Below are 27,987 nucleotides of genomic sequence, written 5' to 3'. Positions count from 1 at the left end.
ATGGATCGAGAAACCGGGGTTTCAATATACATGTTCTGTTGGGTACCCCCCCCCCCATATTAAAAGATCTTAATATTCGAAGTTATTTTTTTTCTCCATTTTCGAAATTCCATAGCTTCTGTGATGCTAATGATGTTTCTAAAAATTTTGCAGTTCCGTTTATTGCTACTTTTTTAAAGTCTCAATCCAACTTTTATTATACTTGTTCATGTTTTCCAGAAAGCTAAACACTTTAATAATTGAAAAATGTTGTAAAAAATTTCAGCCATATCGTGTAGACACTTTCTTTCACACACACACACACACACACACACACACACACACACACACTCTGGAAAGTATCCTTTGTGGTCTCAAATACTCCGCCTTTGTTGTGTTTAGCCGACTTCAAATGGACTCAGCCTCTGTTACCTTTTTCAATTTCGACTTTCCCATTTCATGGTGATACTCAAAGTGAATTAAAAATTCATTATATATATGTATATTATATATACACATATATATGTGTGTGCGGGTGTGTATGTGTTTGTCTTTCCTCGTGTATGGATGTGATTTTAGTATTTGCACATGCAGTAGTGTACACAAATGCATTATAACTCACCTTAGCCTGCTTTTTATACATTTGTGCACACATATATACATACATACATATATATATATATATATATATAGACAGTATATATTATTATTATTATTATTATTATTATTATTATTATTATTATTATTATTATTATTATTATTATTAAGTCCTAAATAAACGCGTGGGGAGTTTTGTAAAAAGTAGGTAATTGTATGAGAAGATGAATGAGAATGCTGTCATTTTATTAAACCATGAACTTAATATAAAATACAGTATCAGTTTGGATCCTAACATATATGGTATAAACTTCATCTATTTTCTATACAATGCATTATCAAGGTTTGTTGTGATAGAGAATATTAACTGAAAGTTTTTAAGTGGATTGGGGTGGCTTTTTATGTTTTTATGTAAAACATTGCTGTGTGTATTCGGGTATGTAACCACATAAAAGGACATCTGTTTATTTACAAGTTTATCATTCTTCCTGGACTTTCTACTTAGGTAAATGAATGACACTTTCGTAAAATATTCTTCTTGTTTCCCGATAATGCTGGAGAAATGGCTCTAAGCAAATGAACAGCTTTACCGAATGTCAGTGCAATTTCTGCAAATGTTTTGTTATTATCACTCTCATTTATAGCTTATTCATCTCTTGTGTGTGTGGTGTTTATAAAATTCGCTGTTGAATTCACTGAATGTTAATGCAAACGGAACGTATATGGCAAATAGAACGAAAGAAGTCCTTCTGTAGAGGGTCATGTGTAGAGACTTATCTAAAAAATGACGACCATACAGATTTTATGTTTCAGTAGTATTTACCGTTAGCTTGTGTGTATATTCTTCCAGGATGTGTGTATAGATTCGTCTTTATGTTTGTCGTTATATAAACTAAAAAGCTTCCGCCGATCTTGAGAGTGATCTACAGTATTTCACCAGTAACCCAAAGAAATCAAATTTTGTAGAACGATCTCACCTCAGGTACAGTTTCCATTTGTGCCCTACATGCAAATATCCGGACCTGGTTTGAAAACAGGTTTGTGAAACCTTTGAAAAAAAAAATGGAGAGGAAAAAAGTCGTTTGGAGCCAATAACTCTTTAGGGAATAGCAAACGAAATAAAATCGTCCCGTTCTTTTACAAAAATTTATTCGCAGTATGCTTGATTCCATTCTGTTTGTTCGTTGTTCGCTCTTGTGGAGGCAGCCTTTGTATGAGTTCCGGCCTAAAGAAGAGCAGTTTAATTTATCGCTTATATTATTAGCTGGATTTCAGTTAACGTGCATAGATATCTGTTCGAATATTAATGTGTTGACTCTAAAATGAAAATGGCTGTTGATTTTTTTCTTTATACCCTCGCCTATGTAATGCCTTTGATGCTGGAGGTGTATTGTATTTTTTTAACTATTAAATCAGTTGCTGAATTAATACGGATTTCAGTCAGTGAAGTATGTTGTTATAAAATAAAATACATTGTTGGGAAGTAGGTAAGATATTTGAGTCTAACGCATTGTTAGCATTAAATTTTTTCATATATTTCAACAATAGGATTAATTAATTTTAAAAAAGACGGAGGTAAAGAGGGAAATCACAAATAGCAAGAACCTCTCACATCATGATAAAAAAAAAAAATAGAACATGAAAAATCACTGAACCTTACAAATTAGATGGCAGATTGTTCTGGGGACTTTATAACTTAGATGTCTGGAATTAAGTGGTACAAAATATCACTTCTTTGGTTATGAACTGTATATGGACGATTCTGTTTGTGAACTGTATATGAATGATTCATGTTAATATTTATATTCTTCAAGAAAATCTCTTACGTTGAGGTAAGGTTGGCGAATGTTACATAAATAATGTGTTTTCATTCAGAATACCCTGGCGTGAATTAACTATTTATAACAGCCCTCAGGTAGCAAATATTTCTTTCTATTCATGACGTTCCCTTATCTCTAAAAGGAACAGGAATTTCGTTTTAAATTAATGAAACCATTTAAAACCAAACTCCTTGAAATCACTCAAGTTTCAGATGGGCCCACCTCTTCAGAATAGCTTCAGTCGCTTTTTATTTTATTTATTTTTTTATATTTTCAATTTCCCGTTGTACTTTTTCGTATGATCTTTCCAGCTCTGTTTTATGATTCTTTCACGGGTGACTTTAAGTAATACTTCCACCATCTCGTAAAGCTTAGGTGTTCATTTGTGACTTTAGCTGCTCTTAATTTTATCATGGGGCTTCCTCTCTTCCCCTGTTGTGCAAAAGAATTTTTGCTTTTGCTTCAGGTTTGGATCCCTTGATAATGAAATTCATGTCATCTTTTTCTCAGTTCATGAAACGACTTAGTTTTTAGACATTTTCTCTTCCATTTGTTCTTCGTTCTTTGAAATGCTAACAAACAATTATCTACCTATATATTATAAATGTACTAGTTTTAAGCCTGTTTAATATCGATTTTCTTTATCGCGTTTCATGAGTCCTAATACTGTGATTACATCTAATCTTATGTCGAACCAAAGACAACCAGAATGTGTGGATATATATATATATATATATATATATATATATATATATATATATATATATATTTATATATGTAATATTTATATAGACGTATGTATGTATGTATGCATACATGTGTACAGATTTATCTTTGGCCAGGTGTCTCAGTATTTGGGAGTTCAGATCTCTATTGAGGAGGTAAATGTTAGCATGTGTGCCCATGTTCTGTTAATGACAATAGTAATAATATTAAGTTTCTATCAATTATATCTACTAATATACAGCAGTAGTAACAGATTATCTGACAACTCTCGTGTCTCAGGTGCCTGGTGTACCATGGGCGTATCTACCTGAAAACAACCACCCGTAGGGGGTAGGAGGGTTTTTTAATAAAAGGTTGTGAAATTTTTGTGGTACCATCCCTAAGAATATGAATTAACTTGATATTGTGCTGTACATATAAAGATTTGACTTTCATACTGAACACCATCAGTATCTTGACCTCCATTTTGTATTAAGGTTTTTTGTCATATGGCTGCTGGCGTGTCAAACTGTATTTTGGACTATAAATATAAATTTGTCAGATCGCTGCTCAATAAATTGTTTCACGACAAAGTTTTGGTCATATGTGAATTTTGTGTGTGTGTGTGTGTGTGTGTGTGTGTGTGTGTGTGTGTGTGTGTGTGTTAAAACAAGGCAAATAAATGTGACAACTGATAGAACCTGTCCAGTCGCACCCTGCAAACTTCAGCTACCCCTATTGATAGTTTTAGAGTAACCACAATTTTATTTTCTATTCCATTATTCCCTGTAGTATGAACACCTTACATGAACATTTAATGGGAATTTATCAGGATCAGAAGATTTTTCACTTAAATATTTTAAAATTTCACTAAATCGAGGAAAATTTTTGAATAAATAAGCATATAAAGCCTCGTACAACAGGGAACGTGATTCCTTTCAAAGTGGAAGTATTTATCTCGGAGAGAAAACTCCATAAATGGACGACAACTGCCTTTTCAAACCTTCGATCTGTCCACGAGTCCACCAGTTTCGTTATCTAAGGTCACAATTTTCTCATGAAGTTTGAGATTTTCTTCAATCTATCTACCCAACTGTCTGCTGAATTCAGGATGCTGGCCGATCTCGAGCTGCCAGCGTGATGCTTGCACTCCTTTTCCTTGAAGCTGGCCTCGCAAAGCAGCAGTTTCTTCCGTCAGGTTTTCCTTTAGTGTCTTGAGATTAACTATGGCGTCAAGCACATTTTTTCGCCTGACTTCCTTCAGCAAAGGAGGGCAAGGAGACTTTCCTTGCCCTCCTTTGCTGAAGGAAGTCAGGCTGGTTCAAAAACCCGCCAGCAGACCTACGAAGAAGGTTGCAAAAGGCCCAAGTTGTAGGAGAACGCCCAGGAGAGGCTGAGAGTTTTGCTATTCGTATTGATCACCTCTGTGGTAAAATCCAAGAGTATGGGAACGGATAGATGATAATGGAAAATAGATGAACAAGAGACGTTGGAAATATCAGCTTTGAAGCATGAAGTAAATGTCTTGAGCGAGAAGACGGAACAGTTGGAGGACACAAGTACCCAGTTGATCTAAGCAATTGACCTGCAAGCATCGACAGCAGAAGTTCAAATTGAAGTCGGAAAGTTAGAGAGAAGAATACAGAAGACTTCTGGGTGCTAATGATAAACACACTGCAGAACGAGATTGCCTCGTGGAGAAGGGGAATGACTACGAGAAGCAGATTGCAGAGTTGAAGCTGAAACTGGAAAAGAGAGAAGCAAGAGAGAACGGCTATTAAATATGCTTTTGAAATCAGATGATATGACTCGTTTTTGGAAAGAACCTTACTTTTTAGGCACAAGTAAATTTCCGCCGAGCTCTTACCTTTGTGATTTACACTGATATTTATTTGATGGAGAATGTCTTGAAGGTAATTCAGTTATTTTGTATGTACAAAACTGTATTGGAAAAGAGAATGAAGAATCATTGTTTATTTCAAATAACTCCTTTTTCTCCCACTTCACACACACACACACATAATAATTCTCGAAAATACTTACAATACACCAAGTTAACTACATCATTTTTCATCGAAGTCAGGGAAAAAGGAAGTGTTGACCTCCCAGTTCAGAGTCGAAAATACTTAAATTATCGATTTGAAATAATGGCTAATTCAGAAGATTACTGTCGTTCATGGTAAGCAATATTTTGGAAGTAATCGCCACTCTCCAAGGCACTTACCTACCAAGTTTCTTTAGAATCAAAGAAGTGAATGGAATAATAATAATAATAATAATAATAATAATAATAATAATAATAATAATAATAATTGGAGATAAGGACCGGAAGGTGTTTGTGCGCTTAAATAGAAGTTAACATTGTCTGGGCTGATTGTGTGTAAGTCTTCTAAATATTTGAATATAATATACTATCTTTAGGGAAAGCGCACTCGAGAACTATAAAATGTAAAAGAATCTGTTTCCCCTCTGTCTAGACAAAAGATAATTTTTGTAGTTTTACAATTTTGGAAGTATTTTTAAAGTATCAACTGAATAAATGAACTTATCATTTTTACTTATTATTTTGGTTGTTTTCATTTTTTGAACTAGTTACAATAAAGTATAACTGTTCATCTTTAAAGTGAGACAAAAATTAGTATTCTAACATTTAAAAGTACCTTACACTGACCAGTTAAATAAAAATATTGCTTATCAAAAATTAGGTCAGCAAGGATTCGCGTGGCTGGAAAAGTCTTGGTTTTTACCAGTTACAATGCACACGACAGCCATTAGTATGTCCAAAAACGTTAAAAAGTCCTAGGTTGATTTATTTCTAACCGGCTTTGAATGCCAGGCTTCCTTATAGTTTACTGTTCCTTGTAACTTAGTTCAGAGATGCTTCTCATACTTCAGTCCTACCATTGATTATAAACGTGTCCAAAAAGGCACTGTGAGCTATACCATTATAGGTAAAAGCGCAATCCTTTTTAGTTTCTTTTAGGAAGTAAAAAAAATGTTGAGAATACCTCGCATTATGTCGCTCCTCCTGGTACATCCTTGGAGGTTGCACATTCTGTAGAATCAGCAGTTTCACAAACGGAACTAATATGTATAATAAGAAATTATTATAAGAATCAAATCCATTGACTCTCGGCTAGATAACATTACCTCCCTTTCTAAGTGAGTAAAGTGTTATAGTAATTGCTATCAAAATTCGGTAATTAGAAATACAAGTTTCTTACCATTTGGACAGGCATAAAGTTCGATCATGATAACAGGTAGAGTATAATACATGAAAACAAGGTAGTTGATTATTCTAAAATGCGATTAAGAGTCCAAAGCTGACCATCAGACGAGTTATATAATGCACCTCCCTGCGGTTATGTCGTCCTAAAAGATCATTTCTGTACTCGTACTTTCTTCATAAAGCACGTGGTTGCAGGCGTGACCTGATTTTCACTTTTTTCCAGAAAATTTTGAGAAAATAAATGACGTCGCTGAAGGAATTTCATTAATTTTAATTTTGAGAGAAGCCAGAATTGAAGCACTGTTAAGCTAATGACGTCGGGGAGCTAAGTGACGTTTTTTTGATGAGAAAATAGACTTTATCTTGGAAGGAAATGAGGAATAGTTTACCTTGCATGCCCTGCGGTCATGGCTGCTGCGGTAAACATGACCTCAGTGGGTTCAAGATATAAGAACATTGTTACCCTGAAATATCCTAGAGGCTCGCCGAGGCCCTCCCCCCTCGTCACATCTGCTCGCATTTCCTTAATATTTTATGCCATAAGGTCGACATTACTTAGAAATTGCCTTAGGTCATCGCTTCTGCCGGTTTCTTTTGATAATGTGTTCTCTCTTATCTTTATAATGACCCCAGGCTTTCTTCCAAGCATAAAAAGTTACTTTTTCATTCTCTCTTTTTTTCTCTTCTGGGGAACTCTGAATGTCGAGTAAATATATTTATGGTCCTTCACATTTTGTTTAAAAAATATTTAAAATGATTTTTTGAATAATGTACATATGTGTATATATATATACACATGCATATACACACACATTGTATATATATATATATATATATATATATATATATATATATATATATATATATATATAATATATATATATCATACACATATCTATATCATATATATGTACATATACATCACATACATATACATACATACATACATACATACATACATATATCATACATATATATATATATATATATATATATATATATATATATATATATATATATATACACATACTATAAATATAGCGTTATTTGGGATATCAGTATTGCTCTGATTTTCAATCTCATTCTTGAGGTAATTTCGATTTTCCTCAGAATTAGATATAAAGGAAGGATGTGCAAAAGAGGCTAATGGCAGTACGTGCCATTTGTCTTATATCTTTTCTCTCTCTTAGTGTACACAGTAAGAAGGGGTGCTCCTGCCACCCTTACAGTTGGACACTGGGATTGTTGGCCGATATAGTACTCAGTATTAGTTATTTTTTTATTTTACTTATTTTGAGAGGCGTATATCGCTATCAGAGCTGCAGTAAGTTGAATAATATATAAGTAGACATTTCTGTCCATCAGGTTCCCAGTAATGATATGCAGCCTGATTTATGAATAAAATCCAGGTATTTTGTACTAAACTGCTTTCATCCTGTAATTTGAACTTGAAAAAGATACACAATACTTGTCGGTAATTGGAAAGTTAATGTACTTAGTGTTACTGGGAAATTGTATGTATGTACGTATGTATGTGATCATGTATTCTAAAATTTGAGCGACTCACCGTTATCATTTCTTAAAATATCACTAATGATATTACTTTGAGTATCACAAGAAAGCTACTGAATTACTACAGGGAAAATATTTTAGTGAAAGTGTAAAACTTCACGACGAATTTCAAAGGTACGGATTCATCTGACTTGATTTTTTTGCAAATACCTAATGTACGAGGAAGATTATTACTAACACCGATGGAAAATGGAATGACTGTCAGTGATTAATCGAAGTGACGTCTGCAAGTTGAGTTTTCTTACATGAACTCCACCGTTTGAAAAGTGAATTACTGGTCTTACCCTAATTCATATGAACAGCATGCGGGGTGTGCTTTAAGTGTATGAAAGGGGCCCTTCAGCATTTCAGTATAATTAGGAAAATGGAAGAAGGCACTTTCTTTTGACTGGCGAGAGAGAGAGAGAGAGAGAGAGAGAGAGAGAGAGAGAGAGAGAGAGAGATTTATTAATCAATATTTCGGCGGTTTCCAGTCGGCGCTGTTGATGTTTTTGTTCGCTTTTTTCACACATTTTTCTTTTAATATGTGTTTTTGGTTTTCTGTTTTTATGATCCTTGAAAGCCAAATACTCCTCTAATTACCAGGAACTGAATTTTAGATGCCATGTTTTTTTCATTATCATTGTGAAGCTAATGGTGATATTTACTTTTCAGAATTTAGTTTTATTGCAAACTATTTGTTAATTACATTTTATAAAGCCTTTAAATTCATAGATATAATTAAAGTACGAACGTGCAGGGTCAACATCTAAAACAAAACCACAGTAGGGAGAGTAAAGACTCATAAGCCTCCCTTTGTTTAAATGTGAATAATTATACCACAGGGCTGTGTGAGAGTTCAGAAAGGAGAGAGAGAGAGAGAGAGAGAGAGAGAGAGAGAGAGAGAGAGAGAGAATAGGGGGACGGTTGGCGAATTGCAGTTTGGTGCTGGGGAGAGCCAGATTTATACAGGTAATGGTTTCTGACTTCAGCTGAGAACATTTCATGACTAGACAAGTCTAAATTTAATTTGAATAATAAGGTTACAGCATGCGGAAATATCTCGCCGTAGCATGAAAAAATACCTTTAATTAGTTTTTTTTAGAGTGCACTTGTTCATGCAAGCACGTTACTGCATATATATTTACTTAAAAACTTGGCCTGGCTCATCATTAACCCTTTCCTTAACTTTGATGGTTGCCACCCGAGCTCCTACGCTTGGTAGATGGGGGAAAAATAAGGAATCGTGAGTGGAGATAAGACAATGTAAAACGTTTTGCTAACGTATTTCTTTTTCGTAGTAACTTATAATTCCAGCACAAAGTGAAGACTTTGGTTTTCATGCCCTCTATTCATTACATACTAACTTAATTAATGAATATGTTTTTACGACCTATCTTGGAAAGTTGGCATAAAAATGAAAATTTTATTCAATGCAGATTAACTACTTTAGGTTCTGATTACGGTAATGCTGATATCGGTCCTTAAATCATATTTTATAAGGAAGTGCAAAATTAAGAACATTTATTTCTCTTGCTTTGTGGAAAGTGGAGTTTTTATTTATTCTTGCATTGGTTAATAGGTTACTAATGGAATTTGAAGGAACTTTGTTTAAGAAGTGAATGATAGCAATAAAAAAATGTTATCAGTTTAGGATCCTTGGATTGATGGTAATGTGACCCTCTTTTCAACATGCGCGTTAAGACATGGTTCATGTCTCCTGTGTTTAATATAACATGAAATCTAATCCCGAAAATTCCGGATTTGATGACGAATAAATTATTTGATGTTTTTATCGACCATTCTTTTCATGCAGTTATTACTGTTATTATTATTTTGCCGAACATCAGTAATAATTTGGTGTGGGATGTAATGATCCCATTTTTAAATGAATGAAAAGTACATATGTACAAAGTAAGCCTTTGTATTTCTAGTGGATTATTTCAAATTATTGTTTCATAAAAACCTTGTTTGTTTAGGTTACACTGAATATGTCATACTTGTATTTTCAAAGTATTATCTGGTTGATCACAAAGCATATTGCTCTCTCTCTCTCTCTCTCTCTCTCTCTCTCTGTTTTCCTTCGAATCATATTATAAATAGCCATGCTTAGTATCCTTTCATGACTGCAGCTGGAATTAACTCGCTGCTTCTCATCTTATAAGAACTAAATCCTCTTAGCTCTTTGACCTTATTAGAAATAGAGGTTAAAAGCCATGACGTATTCTTCGAAAATCTTATCGACAGCATATTTTGATTGTTCTGGTCAGGTCGTAACTGAAAGCGCTCTGTATCCGTTTCAGTATCTTAGTCATATGTAAATAGCAGGTACGTGTAAACGCACAGACACCGGTAAATGGTTTGGGCTTTGGAATGAAACTTAGCGTACTGAATTTTCGCATTTGAATGACCAGATATTTCAGACTTATGCTATAAATAAATTTCTTTGTCTGTGTAGTCCCAGCTCATGCTTTGCATATATCAGTAAAACAATATATTGTGCAAATCTGGTAGTGGGAACGCATGGCTTATGGTTTCAGGGTTGTGCATGGCGGAACATGACATCTTTTGATGATGTTTCGTAACTGAATTTCGGAAGGTTTTATGGATAACGAGTGTAATGTTACATGTCCGACACATTTTAGGATATCTATAGCTGTTTATGGGAACCAGAAGAATCTGCAGACTCAAACTTGCTTGGATGAGAACTATGACAAGGGAGACTGGAGATGAGTGGAGATTTTTTGGAAGATACAGCACTGGAAGGCATGAAAGGCAGAATTGTACTGAGGCAGTGGAGGCGATGATAAGGCAGTAAGGCTGTTGTTTTTGGAGGAGGAAATCTGTATATTCCGGTGGCGTCCTTGGACTGAGGAAAGAACCCAGTTGAAAGTAAGAAGACCTGTGTTCGAGACCCTAAAATGTGCTCATATAAGTTATGGATTTGCTATAACTCTCGATAAAATCAGCCCTTTCCGATAGATATCTGCTGTATTATCATCGTATGTCATTATACTTTTATCACCTAGTTTTAAAAATAATTTATTTCTCAAGATATAGGAAGAATGTGAGACGTCAGTTGTTTGAAATTACGTGAAACCAGACGTTTTCTTGTTCCAGCTCCAAGTTCATATGTTTCTGTTAGATTCTGCATAAACCGTTACATTTACATCCTATGTGCATGCCGGCGCTTATGATATTTTGATGACAGTTTTTGCGATTACTGCTAGTCACTCATATTTTTAATAATTTCAAGATATTTATGGACAGAGACTTTATATTGTATTGATTTACGCGTTACAGTTCATGTATTTTAACCTCTGATGGAGTTCTGCATATTCTAGTTTTGCTAATCCTTCGAATATACTTGAAATGTTTGGAATTTCTTCTGTTATAAGTTACCAGAAAATTTTTGGTAGATTGTGGGGAACCTATTTGCCTACAGTAAGAGTAGGCTTGTTTTTCTTTATGCTGGGACGTGATAGTTCTAAAACAGCTTGAAAGCTAAGGTGTGTTCCTCTTTCTTGATAACCATTTTTGGAAAAGTGAATGACCTTTGGTAAGCAAAATACATGTAGTGCTCCCGGGAAACCGGTAATTCACTTTGATGTTGGATCGGTTTTGAAGGAAAACTGTATTTTCTGCAAATTTATTAAATTTATTCGAAATTAGCTATTCTCTGGGCAAGACCGTGATGTCAATGGTATTAGCAACTTTTTCATAATAATTTAATTATAGGGTAAATAAAGTTGTTGTCCTCCTTCTATATAGATCGTATATACCAAGCTAATTGTTTGATCAAAATTGACTTATTTTAAGTATTTTTTATCTTTTATGAAGGTTTCTTTTACACGATCGAGTGTGTGGAAAATTGACAGTCCTGCTGTTAGCGACGTGAGGAACGTAGTGTGTTTTGTCATTTTTTACTTGGAAAAATTACTTTCCCTCTAAAGAATCTAAAACTAACAAAGTATATTACTTTAGACGAAAGAACGCGAGTTGACACGATGAAAAGATTAAAACCAGTTTCCAGAAATGTTATAAAACACACACGTAGGGTGCTGCAGGTTTACATTGTTTTACATATATTAAGCTTTCATGTTTGTCCGTTTTTAACATGCATCCTTTTGTTTTAATTTTTTCCTGCAAAGCATGTCAGGGGGAAAAATCAGTATTTTCGTTGAGGGTAAAATCTAGGCTTCACCTTTAACTTTTATTGTGTGCAAAAGCATTTACATTATAACCATAAAATGTATTCTTCGTGTAAAGCTTTTTAATTTCGATATTATCATCGGTGCAGTAGTTATCACTGTGTACGTGAAGCTTCTACGGTACTTACAGTAATATAGTGGGAGAGAAAAGGCTATATAAACGGTATGTTTTTCTTGTTACCTTGTAGATAAATCTGTTTGAAAATTTGAAATTGGCGTCGGGAATGTTGTGCACAATCGATTCTTACATATTCTACATTTATAACATCAAATTTTTCAGGCAGGAAATCTCAAAATCATCTTGGTGTTAGTGGCTTTCTTTCAAATCTGTGCCTGAAAATAAATTAGGGAACCAGTCTTTGAACATTTACAAATTTTCCAACCGGTAATTTTAAACAATATTCATACATGCAACATACACACACATGTATGTATATTATATATATGTATATATATATATATATATATGTATATATATAAATTCCTTTCATAATTATAGGTTAATTACAAAGTTTTGACAAATCACGAGATCCTCATATTTCTGGTTAACTGGTATGTAATGCGTTATGTGAAATCCCTTCATTAAGGCTAAAATTTTATTTATGAGGTCAGATGGTAATAATAAATATATTTTAATTGCAATTACAATAACATAATAATCACTGCTTTGTTTCTGTCCCACTCGTTTCCTATACGTCTGTGTTCATGTGCATAGTTACGAAATACTTGGGCCCAGTATGAGGAAGAACAGGCAAAAACAGCAAAGGTAGAACATTAAGGAAACGGCAAGAACGCAACACTGATATGTAGAACGAAAATAATATATTCAGTGTTTCTAATATTTTATTTTCCCCTTAGTTACGCAGATTTACGCATATCTTGGGCGAATAGCTCGTGGGCAGGTTGAACAGCCCCGCCTCACAACAGGAGTCCCTAGTTCGATTCCTGTCGGATGGGAAGGGCTGAAAATGTTAGGTTTATGCCAATATACTGAAAATCTAATATGCTTTTGTTAACCTAAAAGACTGAATTAGGTACCTTACAGTCAGTTAACTGTGGCGAATGGCTGTGTTTAAGGGCATTGGGCTAGCACCTCTTAGCAGAATTCTTGTTAAGATCCTGGATTCACCCGATTAAAAAAAAAATAAAGATGAAACATGTGAAAGGCTTCAGCAATCATTGCTGCTAAAGTTGTGCACAGTGTATTATTTTCTTCTTCACTTTATTTCCTTTTCCTCTTAAGAGGGCTGGTACCAGAAGGGCAGAGCTTTCCGGTTCTTTGGAATTCGTTAGGCTTTTGATTGATAATTCCCTGCCCCTTTCCTGACCACAGCTGATGCTGATACCCATTCAAATTTGGATTGACTGGACGGCAGCAAGTTGGGAGTTGAAGTACGTACCTTGCAAATGCAAGACCAGTGGTTTATCACTGAGCTATGGCACCACACAAACATGTGCACATACATTTTTTTACAAAGATACATACATACATACATACATATATATATATATATATATTATATATATATATATATATATATATATATATATGTATGTATGTATGTATGTAGATGCGCCCTAGAGTAAGAAGAAAGGTGAGGGTACGAAATTGAGATATATAGAAGTGGTACAGGTTAAACAGATTAGGGGATGAATCAGGCTGTTTTGAGTCACTTGGGGGAGTGAAGGAGGACGGTTGGTTGGTGGAAATGTGTGCTGTATGGTTCGAACGTTTTAGAATAAAAGAGGAGAGTAAGAGACAGAAAACTGATTAGATGTTATAAAATAGGTATTAGGTAGATTCTTAATATCTAAGATGTGTGAAAGTGTGTGCAAGATATAAGTTAATACTGGCGCGTGTGTGCGCGCGCGCGCGTTTTTGTAGTGTTTCGATATGCTGTGTATGAACCTTAGTTGTAGATTTCAAAGTAAATATTATGGAAATTCTTTGCACGTGAGATTCATCAGCAATTCAACACACAAAATATGATTGTAGTAATAACCTTTGGAAGTTTTCCTCTGGAGCCATTCCCTGCGAGTGGAAACAGACTAATGTAAAATATGAGCACGTACATATTCTCTCTCTCTCTTCTCTTCTCTATATATATATATATATATATATATATATATATATATATGTGTGTGTGTGTGTGTGTGTGTGTGTGTGTGTGTGTGTGTGTACACCATCGTGGTATCACCTAATTTTGAGCTTCTCTATTGGAAAACCTTTTCAAACTCACTCACATGTTTCTGCTATGTCTCTTTAGTATTCCCCAAATATTACACTATCAGCTGCAAACACCAGCGGTTCCACAATATTCTTGGCTCGTTCTCTTATTCCACAACCTTGCACTAACAATACATGTACTGGATTGGTCTTCTCACATCCTTTCATCCATAAACATGTTGAATAACCAAAGGGACATCAAATATTGTCTTAAATCTACTTTTAGTTTGAAGCAGTCACTCTTGTCTACGTCCTTAGGTCTTCACATAAAACATTTTTAATTGCTCATAACAAATTACCTACTGCACAATATACTTTCAACACTTTCCACATATAACTATTCCATTAATTATCACTTTTTGAATAGCCGTCTCATTATAAACACTTGATCCATATGTACTCTTCCTTGTCTAAATCCACATCATACTTCACCTTTCAATCCTTTTTCTATTATTCTTTATCAGTTGAAATCCGGCCAACCAATCACTAGCGTGCTAAGTAATTTTATGCTCCTGCAGTTCTTAGTCATCTGTATCCCATTCAAGAGTGTACAAAGAAAAATAAATGATTTTTCTCGCAAGTTTAATCAGAGCTTTTCTTCATTCAGACATAATTTAACAGACTTTGATCACCTACCTAATTGAACTTTTTCTATCATACAGATTATATTGCTTGAAGTCCTATGAACTCTTGCTCTCTGTCTATGTGTATGTATATATATATATATGTGTATATATATATATATATATATATATATATATATATATATATATATATATATATATATATATATATATATATACATATATATATATATATATATATATATATATACACTCTGTATATATATATATATATATATATATATATATATATTATATATATAATGTGTGTTTATATGTATATATTGGAGCAAAATTTTCTATGGAGTCAGTTATTTGAGCTAACCGACGTCAATGAATTCATAACCATTTTAGCCATTATTTTCCGTTTTACCTGTCAATTAAAAGCCCATCAAACTTTGTGACACTTATTCTTGCTTTCGTGCCTTGGTCGAGCGATTACGTTGCTAAGTTCGAATGAGTTTGACGCGGTTTTCCCCAAAAAGGGAAAAATGTTGAAAGTTAAGCAGCCGAAGAAGAAGGGAATCTGGAAGGGTGAATTGAAATGCATAAGCTTCCCCCTTCAAGGATTTTTGTACTTAAATTAATTTTACGAGTAGTATAATTGACTTCTATATATATATATATATATTATATATTTATATATATATACTGCATATATATGTATATATGTATATATATATATATATATATATATATATATATATATATATATATATATATAGTATATGGACTTTGGAATCAATATGTTGCATTTGTATTTCATTCTTAAATTGCGCTATATTTAATTACTACTGATGTTTAATGTCCAGCTATAGACGGTTTAGCTTGTGATGTTCAGTAAAGAAACTATAAATGACAGTTTTCTTTTGGAATGGAAATGGATGAAAAAAATCGCACTTTATTTATGTACTTATTGATGAACTTAAGAATAATTCCTAACTGCATCTTTCTGCAAACTTGAATAAATTCTTGTCTATGATACCGTTATTTTTTCTCATTAACTATGGTCTTGATCATCGAGTTCGATTATGATCAGATCCATGTCATTTATATTCATATCATCATATGTATATTGATCATATTACTTTTTTATTGTTGAATTCTCATACCCTTAAAATGATATTATAAGCATTCGCATTCACTTATCATCTGATTACTGACATCCTGTGAATTCACGAACGCTGATTATAATCTGGTGGCACCTCACGTGGTTCACTGTAGGCATTACCTAAGGTTCTTCGCAGCGTTCCTTCGGCCCCTAGCTACAACCCCTTTCATTCCTTTTACTGTACCTCTGTTCATATTCCCTTTCTTCCATCTTACTTTCCACTCTCTCCTAAGAATTGGTTCATAGTGCAACTGCGAGGTTTTCCTCCTGTTACACCTTTCAAACCTCCTTTACTCTCAGTTTTCCTTTCAGCGCTGAATGGCCTCATAGATCCCAGCGCTTGGTCTTTGGCCTAAATCTTATATTCCAATCCCAATTCCTATAATCTGGTGGCAGTCCAAATAATCTTTGTTAATAAATGTTTAAACTGGATATATTTCTTACGCATACATAACGGCTGGATCCACTGGGAAATGGCCCAGGGAGAAGGAAGCCATTTGCTCCAGAACTTGTCATGTCCTTGGAAAGGACCAAAAGCTCTCCATTTCGAGGGATCCACTAGGCTTGTCCGTTTCATGTCCTCTTGAAATATGGATTGCTAGGACGTGTATCAGTCCTGTGTTCTCCTACAGTGCCTCAACATTGTAATTTTTTTCACACTTTTTTTTTTTTTTTTTTTTTGTTTTTCCCCGTTGTGCTTGGAATAGCGCCCACGATGAAATGAAAGGCTTGCACTATTTTGGTTTCGGTGGATTGTAAAAGATTTTTATGTATTTTTGCTTTTGCCCTGCACTGAAGTTAGGTTTACTCTGGTTCCCTTATGTGCTCTATGATATTCCATTAATGTAATACAGCTACTTTTTTATGTTAGGTGTTGATGATAAAAGCAACAATTAGTTAATGAAGCGATTATAAGAAGAAATTTTTCACAGAATCGCGCTATTCATAACCACAATAGAATGGAATATAGATCATCCCGTATATTTGCCCCTCACCGTTGGAATGAACGACAGTTTTTAAATGTCAATATGTTTCATTGCAATGATCAATATTGAGTTAATATTGTCAGAGAATGACGTTTTATTGCTCCCCCTCACAGGTGGTTTATCAAAACGGGTTTTTACTTTTATGCGGCATCAGCTCTTACACTGGACTTGCCTACGCTCGCCTGCTATGGATGTGACGTCATGTGCATCCCCAGTTCCACATTTTTACTTTTTTCTTTGGGTGTGTTAAAAAGTGCTTGAATGTTTAATCCTGATGTCCGTTGAATGTCTCAATCACAGAGTTGCAGAGGAAAACATTTATAACACTGTCAGGTGCTATAGGAAACTAAAGGTGTATTTGCTTTGGATTGAATATGTGTATAAATCACAACCAAAAAGCACTAAATTCGTATTTGATATTTAAGTTTAAATAGATGTTTCTTATACAAAAGGAAGTGAATTAGTATTTCTTGATTTCAAACAGCTTCATTTTCCCATAACTATGTTAAATGTCTAGTAGATTAAATAATGCGATTTATATATTGTTGCCCACCTTGCATTCTTGTATATAGATGTATTATTATGCGTGAGCAGTTTCCCACCACATTATGAGTACATTGTATTAAGCAAACATAAATTTATGGCCCTACGTGTCTGAAAACATATGTCAAGGGTGTATTTGTCCTGATGACGTTCCTCCTTTGACACTTACAGCAAAATGGAACCCGGACTATCGCATAAGTTTCCATAGAGTCTAAACTTTAAAGGGTAGTTTTTCTAAAAAAAAAAAAGCAATAACAAGCATTTCTTTGAGTTTGAGTGATTTATTTGTATTTGTGCCATAATTTCGCATAAGCATAATGTAATAGGCATGTCATTGAGCGCACACACTCAGGCATACTAACATTCACACATACGCGCTTAAACACACACATGTATATATATACGTATATGTGTTTGTGTGCGTGTGTGTGCCGGCGCGCATGTGAGTGGGTATGTATTATGACATGTTTTGTTTCGTAGTAGTGAATGGTAATATTCATCAAGTTTTCCTTTCTTTTCTGTTGTTGAGTAAAGCAATACAAGAATATTCTGTGATAAATACTGACTTAGCTATATTATCCTCTGTATTTTGACGAGGGTCTATTAAACACCTCCTACTGGTATAAATTGTCCCCTGTGTTTTGACGAAGGGCCATTGACCCTCTTCACTGGTAAAAATTGTCTGCTGCATTTTGACGAGGGACCATTGAACACCTAATGGTATAAATTGTCCCCTGTATTTTGACGAGGTACCATTGGCCCTCTCCACTGGTATAAATTATCCCCTGTATTTTGACGAGGGACCATTGAACACCTAATGGTATAAATTATCCCCTGTATTTTGACGAGGGACCATTGAACACCTAATGGTATAAATTGTCCCCTGTATTTTGACGAGGAACCATTGGCCCTCTCCACTGGTATAAATTATCCCCTGTATTTTGACGAGGGACCATTGAACACCTAATGGTATAAATTGTCCCCTGTATTTTGACGAGGGACCATTGGCCCTCTCCACTGGTATAAATTATCCCCTGTATTTTGACGAGGGACCATTGACCCTCCCCACTGGTATAAATTATCCCCTGTATTTGGACGAGGAACCATTGAACATCTACTGGTATAAATCGTCCCCTGTATTTTGAAGAGGGACCAGTGAACATCTCCTACTGGTATAAATTGTTGCATTTTGACGAGGGACCATTGACCCTCTCCACTGGTATAAATTGTCCCCTTTATTTTGACGAGGGACCATTGAACATCTACTGGTATAAATTGTCTGCTGTATTTTGACGCGGGACCATTGACCCTCTCTACCAATATAAATTATCCCCTGTATTTTGACGAGGGACCATTGAACGTCTCCTACTGGTATAAATTGTCCACTGTATTTTGACGAGGGACCATTGACCCCCTCCACTGGTATAAGTTATCCCTTGTATTTTGACGAGGCATCATTGACCCTCTCCCATTGGTATAAATTGTCCCCTGTATTTTGACGAGGGACCATTGACCCTCTCCACTGGTATGAGTTATCCCCTGCATTTTGACGAGGGACCATTGACCCTCTCCACTGGCATAAATTTTCCCTTGTATTTTGACGAGGGACCATTAACCCTCTCCTACTGGTATAAATTGTCCCCTGTACTTTTACGAGGGACCATTGACCTTCTCCCATTGGCATAAATTGTCCCCTGTATTTTGACGAGGGACCATTAACCCTCTCCTACTGGTATAAATTGTCCCCTGTACTTTTACGAGGGACCATTGACCCTCTCCACTGGTATGAGTTATCCCCTGTATTTTGACTAGGGACCATTGACCCTCTCCACTGGCATAAATTTTCCCTTGTATTTTGACGAGGGACCATTGACCCTCTCCACTGGCATAAATTTTCCCTTGTATTTTGACGAGGGACCATTGACCTTCTCCCATTGGCATAAATTGTCCCCTGTATTTTGACGAGGGACCATTGACCCTCTCCTACTGGTATAAATTGTCCCCTGTATTTTACGAGGAACCATTGACCCTCTCCTGGTAGTATAAATTGTCCCCAGTACTTTGACGAGGGAACATTGACCCTCTCTACTGGTATAAATTATCCCCTGTGTTTTGACGAGGGAACATTGACCCTCTCCCCTTGGTATAAATTGTCCCCTGTATTTTGACGAGGGACCATTGAACTTCTCCTACTAGTATAAATTGTCACTTGTATTTTGACGAGGGACTGTTGACCTTATCCACTGGTATAAATTGTCCCCTGTATTTTGACGAGGGACCATTGACCCTCTCCACTGGTATAAATTATCCCCTGTATTTTGACGAGGGACTGTTGACCTTATCCACTGGTATAAATTGTCCCATGTATATTGACGAGGGACCATTGACCCTCTCCACTGGTATAAATAATCCCCTGTATTTTGACGAGGGACCATTGACCCTCTCCACTGGTATAAATTATCCCCTGTATTTTGACGAGGGACCACTGAACATCTCCTACTGGTATAAATTGTCCTTTGTATTTTGGAAAGGGACCATTGACCCTCTTTACCGGTATAAATTATTCCCTTCATTTTACGAGAGACCATTGACCCTCTCCACTGGTATAAATTGTCCCCTGTATTTTGACGAGGGATCATTGACCTTCTCCCATTGGTATAAATTGTCCCCTGTATTTTGACGAGGGACCATTGAACATCTCCTACTGGTATAAATTGTCCCCTGTATTTTGACGAGGGACCATTGAACATCTACTGGTATAAATTGTCCCCTGTATTTTGACGAGGGACTGTTGACCTTATCCACTGGTATAAATTATCCCCTGTATTTTTACGAGGGACCATTGAACATCTCCTACTGGTATAAATTGTCTCCTGTATTTTCGACGAGGGACCATTGACCCTCTCCGCTGGTATAAATTATCCCATGTATTTTGACGAGGGACCATTGACCATCTCCTAACTGGTATAAATTGTCCCCTGTGTTTTGACGAGGGACCATTGTCCCTCTCCACTGGTATAAATTATTCCCTTCATTTTACGAGAGACCATTGACCCTCTCCTACTGGTATAAATTGTCTGCTGCATTTTGACGAGATAACATTGACCCTCTTCCACTGGTATAAGTTGTCCCCTGCATCTTGACGAGAGACCATTGACAGTGTCCCACTGGTATAAGTTGTCCCCTGTATTTTGATGAGGAACAATTTGCCCTCTCCCACTGGTATAAATTGTCCCCTGTATTTTGACGAGGGACCATTTACCCTCTCCCACTGGTATAAATTGTCCCCTGTACTTTGACGAGGGACCATTGACCCTCTCCTACTGGTATAAATTGTCTCTTGTATTTTGACGAGGAACCACTGACCCTATCCCATTGGTATAAATTGTCCCCTGCATTTTGACGAAGGACCATTGTCCCTCTCCCACCCCAGCGTAATGAATGGAGTCCAAGAACTTAAGATTCCTTTACTTGTTAAGAAATATATATACCAATTTGTAAGAATCGCGACGTATAACTAGATATACTAGCTTTTTCTTCCTTTATTTTTTCTGCATCCATGAATAGATATCATGCTCTCAGATGGCGCTAGTATATGGTTGTAAAGTGGACAACTTACTCAGACCAGTTTTTGCATTCTTATTTCCTATTTAAAGTTCTAAAATCTATCGGAATATGTTTATTTTGGATTGAATTGTTTTCGGCTATATTTCCATAAAATACATTTTCGCAAATTTATAGGCTTATGCTTTAAGAAAGGTAGTGATGCTTCTTCAATGTGCAGTGCTCTATTGCTTAAACATTTTGCTGTTTTCAGCAACTGTTATGTCCGTATACTTAGACTGTACCGTTGTCTTTATGGTTCTTGTGTCGAAGCAAGCATAATAAGTTAATCTTGTTTAGTTATGAATGTATGTTGATGTAATTATAGGAATAATAATGATTATAGTTATTTAACTACTTTCCTCCTGGTTTTGGTAATGAGTGGAGTTTTTTCCCAATGTGTAGTGAATTTAATATTATATATAAAGTATTTTAGAGGATGGAAATCGCTTTAATTTCGTGGTATGAAGAGCAAACTGTAAAAGAAAAGAAATCTATTTGATATTCTTTTTTCGAGTTGTATTTTATTTGTAATTGATATTAAAGACTGACTGGTGATGCACTTTCATGTTTGAGAGATCCTCTCAAAAAGTGTGAGCCTTTCTCCCTATTAGGAAGCCACAAGGGAATTTTCAACCCATGTTCAACGGATTCAGCCTCAGAGGTTTCCGTAACGTTCATGATATTTTCCCCCTGTCACCGAAATTTCGATCCCATTCAGCTTTGAAATGAAATAATATGGATTCTGTAGATCTTACCAGGTGAGGATGAATTGCTGTTGTTTTACAGAATTAAGGGACTAACATTTTCAGGACCATTTTGAGTAGTTCTCGAAGGGGTTAGTGCTGTCAGTGTACATCACGCGGTACACTGTAGGTATTACTCAAGGCTGTTTGCAGCGTCCCTTCGGCCCTAGATGTAACAGCTTTCATTCCGTTTACTATACCTCCTTTCATATGCTCTTTCTTCCATCTTTCTTTCCACCCTCTCGTGGTGACTGTTGCAACATTAGTTTCATCGCTGAATGACCTCAAAGGTCCCAGCTCTTGACCTTTGGCCCAAATTTTATATTCAAATTCTAATTTGAATTGGCCATGCTTCATAGAAAAATAAATACTTTTTTTCATAAAATCTTTCGGGAGGTTGCGGTTTGAACTTGTTGAAAGAGTTCTCTGCAGCTGTGAACTATTACTGTACACTCGCTTTTGTTGTTGCGGTTGGTAGTCAGCGTACGTTTATGGCGATTGATTATGACTCGAGGAAAAGCCTGGGCCAAAACTCTCGTAACTCGAAGTTTACTTTTATGTCCAAATAAAAAATGCCACCCTCCATTATATCCGGGGAGCGTTTGGAAGGAAATTTACTCATTAACGTTTGACATTTCTAATTCATGTGCTTCTAGTAGACATTAAATTACATTTTCAGTTTGAAATCATATTATATATATATATATATATATATATATATATATATATATATATATATATATATATATATATATATGTGTGTGTATAGAGAGAGTATATAGATATATATATATATATATATATATATATATATATATATATATATATATATATATATATATATGTGTGTGTGTGTGTGTGTGTGTGTGTGCTGTATATATGTATATATTAGATTCTTTTCAAAGTTGATTTTTCATTTCCATAATTTTTGTGGGCTTCAGTGTGAATTTATTTTAGTATTCGACTTTTTCCCCTGTAATTTTCAAGTCAAAGAGAACAGATGAATGTAAATGCGGATTCCAAGTCCCAGGATGCAGCGTGCTTGTCATTTCTTTTGCGTTAACACGCTCCTTAACTCGCCGCCTCTTCTTATTGCCTTTCCCCCTACTATCAGTATTGCTCTCCCTGTTCATATAGGTCTTCACGTATATGATTTGCACGACTATTGTTTTTCTCCACCTCGTCAGCGTAAAACTCGTGAAGCTAAAACTTGGTCAATAAATAACTTTTGTATCCTTTCTCTTGTCGCCGTTTTAATCTCAGGTCACTAGCGGAATATATCAAGGGGGAAAAATTTAACCAAATCAGTCTTTTTTTTATTTTTTTATTTATTTATTTATTTTTTTGCAGACGTTCAACAGTCACTTAGAAATGATGCTAGCGGTTGTAACTGTTGTTTTTTTACCTATTAACAAAGCATCTCATATGTACAGGTGCGCTTTTCCTTTTCTAGTGAAGCAGCTTTCTACCCATATCTCTGCTTCTGCTGATTGAGCATGTATACTCGTATATCGTTACACGTTTTTCTGCATAATTCTGACGCTCCAAAGCGTGTTTTGATGAACCACTCAACTTCTGAGGTCATGTATTCCCAAGAGCCAAAGCGTTGCAAAAACGAAGTTTTCACCTTAACATCTGACTCACTTCAGGTATTCCAGAGCTCTCAGCAATTAAATTCTTGTGTGTGTGTTTATTTTGCATATATTCAAGGTGTCAGTTGGTGTAATTATACATACAAATGCATGGATTTGTACACATGTGCAGGGTGATATAAGTGGCAATGAAAAATAAGAAATACTTAATGCAACCTTCAAGCACCATGTAATGTAGGGAAGGATAGTCTTCCTTTCATCCAGGAAAGACGAGTGAATGCCGTTTTCAAGCTGAATCTGGCATCTCAGTTGGAGAGGCTGAGGTTAAACCTCGAATCGCAGGGAATAAATACTGTAGGTTGTCATGGTGTTTGAACAGCTTTCATTCTCTCTATCGATTATGCTATCTCATACTTTCTGGCTTGAAATATTGATTGATCATTATTAAAAAAAAGTATTTTTACCATTCAGTTGCAGCTGCAGTATATAATTACGTACAGAAAGAAAGATGCTCAGTGTAAAAAGTATTAAGGATGACAAAAGCTTTGAGTAACTGTGAAAGTTGTTCATATTATAACGGCCCAGTTTAAGGTCACAAGTGTTTGCCTGTTCTATGGGACGCAAATTGTTTTGAATATTGATGTGAACAAACCCGTTTTCGATCGCTTTCCTGGATTTTCCCATCGAACTATATTTGGATTCTCGTCGGCGACTCACTCCCTTGCAATGATTTTCTTGAAGAGTTACATTACTGACGTCGGCAAAACGGAGAGGTTTATTTAGGTCAAATTCTATCGACTTCCCAGCGTTTCGCTTTATCGCGTCATGGGAAATATCACAGGGTGGCCTTATGTAAAAAAAAATGTCGAAAGAATTGCCATGGGAAAGTGGTGTGATAGACCTTTATTTTAGACAGACTTTGATATTGTGTATTCACGATTTGTGTATTGCGCTTACTTATTGTACGTGTTAGTTGTTCGCCTTTGTTTGATGATCTTAATCATCATAATGATTGAAAAATGAAGTTGAAAAAAAAAAGAACTCCAGTGTTAACAACACTTTCCGTCGATATCCGAAAGAATCATCTGCATTTGGTATATGGGACATTAGCGCAGACGTGAATGCGTGGAATATTGTGTAAAGTCGATTTTCTAGAAATGCTGCACCGTTATGTGTCTCATTGCAGGAATTTCCCTAAAAAAAATAATGTTATTTAGCTGACGCTGTCGTTGGGTATTTGCATTGAACAAACGAGTTTTTTCCCTTGTATTTAATAATATACTTTTTTGGCAAACATGCAACAGCCATTCAATACATCACATGGTTTTCTAACTAACACGGTCGTGGACATCACGTGACCTGCCGTGAAATAATGGCTGGGACGAAGAGGGGGGTAGTGGAAGATAATTCCATGGAAAGCTCGAACCATACATCGAGTTTTCTCTCTCTCTCTCTCTCTCTTTCTCTCTCTCTCCTAGAGAATCGGTGTACTAACGCGCTGCCTTGTAGACTGAATATACAGGCTAAAATCACCTTAAAATTAAAAATCTCACTTAGCCATATCGTAGCTTGGTTTCTCGACTGAATAGAGTAATAATTTGTGTGTGTATGTGTAGAAAGAGGGTCATCGCCACATAATGATGTTTATGTGGAATAATACTCAAGATAATCCCACACTTCCAACATCACGTTGTCACTAAGCCTCTTTTCTTATTTAATGAGATTAGGCTAAATGCGAGAATAGGCAGATTACGTGAAAATTAAAGATCTGTGATGGGTGAACTAGTATTTTACGTTTTTATTTCTCCGTTTTTCATGAATTTGTCATATCAAAGGCCTGTTTATGGTATACGTAACTAAGATTGCATTAACGTTGTACTGCGTATATTTTTTGACATTACTTGAGACAGGTTGATGCCTACTTTTTGCATAAGAAATATGTTAAAAAAAAAAAGTATTTTCAAACTATGAAAACTTGTATGTCTGTGTCGTAGACTTAGATTTAAAAATTTTAGCTGTTTTACGTGTAAATATATTCCTTTGACACTGTATTACGTGACGTTGATCCAGTTCTTCAGAAAACTTATTTTAAGTATAAGCAGTTCATATCATGAATTGCCTTTTGCATAACAGTGGGAATCTTTCCTGTTTAGTTCAGGCTTCGATGTATCCTTGCCTTTTCATGAATATATGTTTTGTGTGTTCTCCAAAAATATAGAGTATTGGCTTGTTAATTACCAGTTCATTCATTTTGCCGGGGAGAATTGCCAAGAGCAGTTCATTTCGTTTAAACAACTATTTTATCAAGGTGAAAGGGATTTTAACAGAACCTCATAGTCTCAGTTTTTCAAAGTTAAATCACTGACTTCGCACATTGAGTTTTATTTTTTATAGCGTCTGACATGCTTAAAAGAATTTTGCATCATTCTAAAGACAGTATTAAAAATGAAATTCAATTCGTTTCTTTCCCCGATGTTTTATCTGAAATTTAGCTCAACAGTACAAATTAGACTACACTAAAAACTTATAAAAACGTTTGAATCTATACATAAGCACACAAGCTTGAAGTTTCCTTTAAATGAATTTTAAAATTATGATTTTTGAGACGATTATGTATGGATGACAATCGCTGGAATTATGTTCTTGGAAAAGCAAAGTGTAAAAATCTTTTATTGAAAATCATAGGAGAAGGAGCCTGTGAGCCCAAGATTGAAGAGAATTATTGGCTAGTCATAAATTGCGTCTATAGCCTATGGCTGGTAAAGAAACGATTACCTTGGCATCTTCCTTCTTCCTGCCCTCTCCTTAGCGAGGAACATGTAACAGCGACCCGGCATTTAATTGCATATTTTCCAGCACTGTTTATTTTTTTCCTGTTAGGCCTATCTTCCTTTATTTAATATTTCTCTGCCTTCTAAAAATATATGGAACCCTCCGTTCTGATCGGTATACATATTACCAGATTTTCGTAGAAATAAAGAAGTAAACCAGTCTTGCTCTTGAAAAATACCTCTCAAGAAACGAACTGCAATTTTAGCTTAAATACAAGGCCTTGGAATCGCGTACTATATCCGTATGGCCATTCCATTGCCATGGTCCGAAGATCTTATTTTATGTGAATTTGAAAAAAAAAAAAATAGAAGAGCTTAGATGAAGTCATCATCACCCGTCTAGGTGCTTTTGCTCTTGGAAGGCAGGCCAGTCAGGATGTCAAAAGAGTTTAGCTTGCTGTGAATAAAAGCGAATTGACTGCGTTGTGATCAAGAGGGGCTTAAAGATAATACCATTGCGCTTAACGAAAATGCATTACATTCACAACCCTGAGAGAAAATCATTCTTCTGTCCAGTATCAATTTTCATGCTGTATGTTTTCATCTAAGTATGTAAGTTTCTCTCTCAAGAATAACAAAAATATAACCGACGGTATCGTTAGTATTATACAGCTTCTTAACTGTTGAAATACACCATGGATAACCAAATACAGGTAAATAAATAACTGTTAAAACCAAGCAAAAAGCTAGAAAAAAACAGAATGGCCTTTGGCAACTTTCATCCGATTTCCCCCTTTTGATTCATTTGACGAATATTTTTTAATTAAAGTCGAACAGGTCGAATGAATGCAATGACTCTTTTTTGTCATCGTAGAGCAGAAATAATTTTCTAAAAAAAAATATTGATGTGAAAAATTAGACATTTTCATACCTGAAGTTTCTGTGGACTAGGCAGGTCTTCAAAGGGGTAATATAATTATGATTAATTAAATGAAACAGTACTTTTTTCTCATACATTTATTAATGTTATTTTCTCTTATTTCTAACCTAGGTTTCCTGCAAGACCACGGGCACTCTTCTAAATGTAAGTAGGCATGTCTTATTATTATTATTATTATTATTATTATTATTATTATTATTATTATTATTATTATTATTATGATTATGTACTTGCTCTTGTAGTAGTATTAGACGATTCACACATTCTTTTTATTGGAAATAGCTTTCTTAAAGTATAACCGTATTTATTTATGTAGGATGTAATACCAAAAACTGAAAAATATGGGACCTAATCAGATTGCAATTGTGAACGCTTTGTCAAAAGAATGTTTCGTAGCTAATACCAAGAGGGGCTTTATGGGTGTTGCAAAATAAGACCGGCTGCTCTGTAACTACGATCCTTTTTATAGATTTAATTTGTTAAAATGTTAGTGTTGTTTCTTTTCTTTTGTGTGCCCGTAAACAGATTTTGAACCGCAATTTGTGACATCAGTTCATGAGCAGTCTTTTCATTGGCGTTTCGTATTATAGGTTGTAAAGATGCTGATCGAGCACTCAAAATGATGTTTAAAACGACGAAAAAAATTATTTTTTTATGAAACTATTTCTAACCACCGTTAAGTAGATGGCTGTAACTGAATATGAGTCTTTAATAGATTTAACAATTATTTATTGAAAGCCAACTATGATACTG

General features: G+C 35.2%; 1 protein-coding gene and 1 long non-coding RNA gene across 8 annotated transcripts in view; one reads left to right on the top strand and one right to left on the bottom strand.

The window, feature by feature from the left end:
- Positions 1 to 27,987, bottom strand: part of LOC136835342 (potassium voltage-gated channel subfamily KQT member 1-like) — a 924,117-nt gene that overhangs the window by 203,524 nt on the left and 692,606 nt on the right. The window lies entirely within an intron of this gene.
- LOC136835344 (uncharacterized) overlaps positions 27,344 to 27,987 on the top strand; it is a 276,698-nt gene continuing 276,054 nt past the window's right edge. Inside the window, exon 1 of the long non-coding RNA XR_010852111.1 lies at positions 27,344 to 27,378. This is a non-coding gene — a long non-coding RNA (uncharacterized lncRNA). The remainder of the gene's footprint in view (positions 27,379 to 27,987) is intronic.

This window comes from Macrobrachium rosenbergii, chromosome 55, assembly GCF_040412425.1.
Source record: "Macrobrachium rosenbergii isolate ZJJX-2024 chromosome 55, ASM4041242v1, whole genome shotgun sequence".
Lineage (NCBI taxonomy): Eukaryota > Metazoa > Arthropoda > Malacostraca > Decapoda > Palaemonidae > Macrobrachium > Macrobrachium rosenbergii.
The sequence above is the reverse complement of the archived record's forward strand: the minus strand, read 5'-3'. Positions and strand labels throughout refer to the sequence as shown.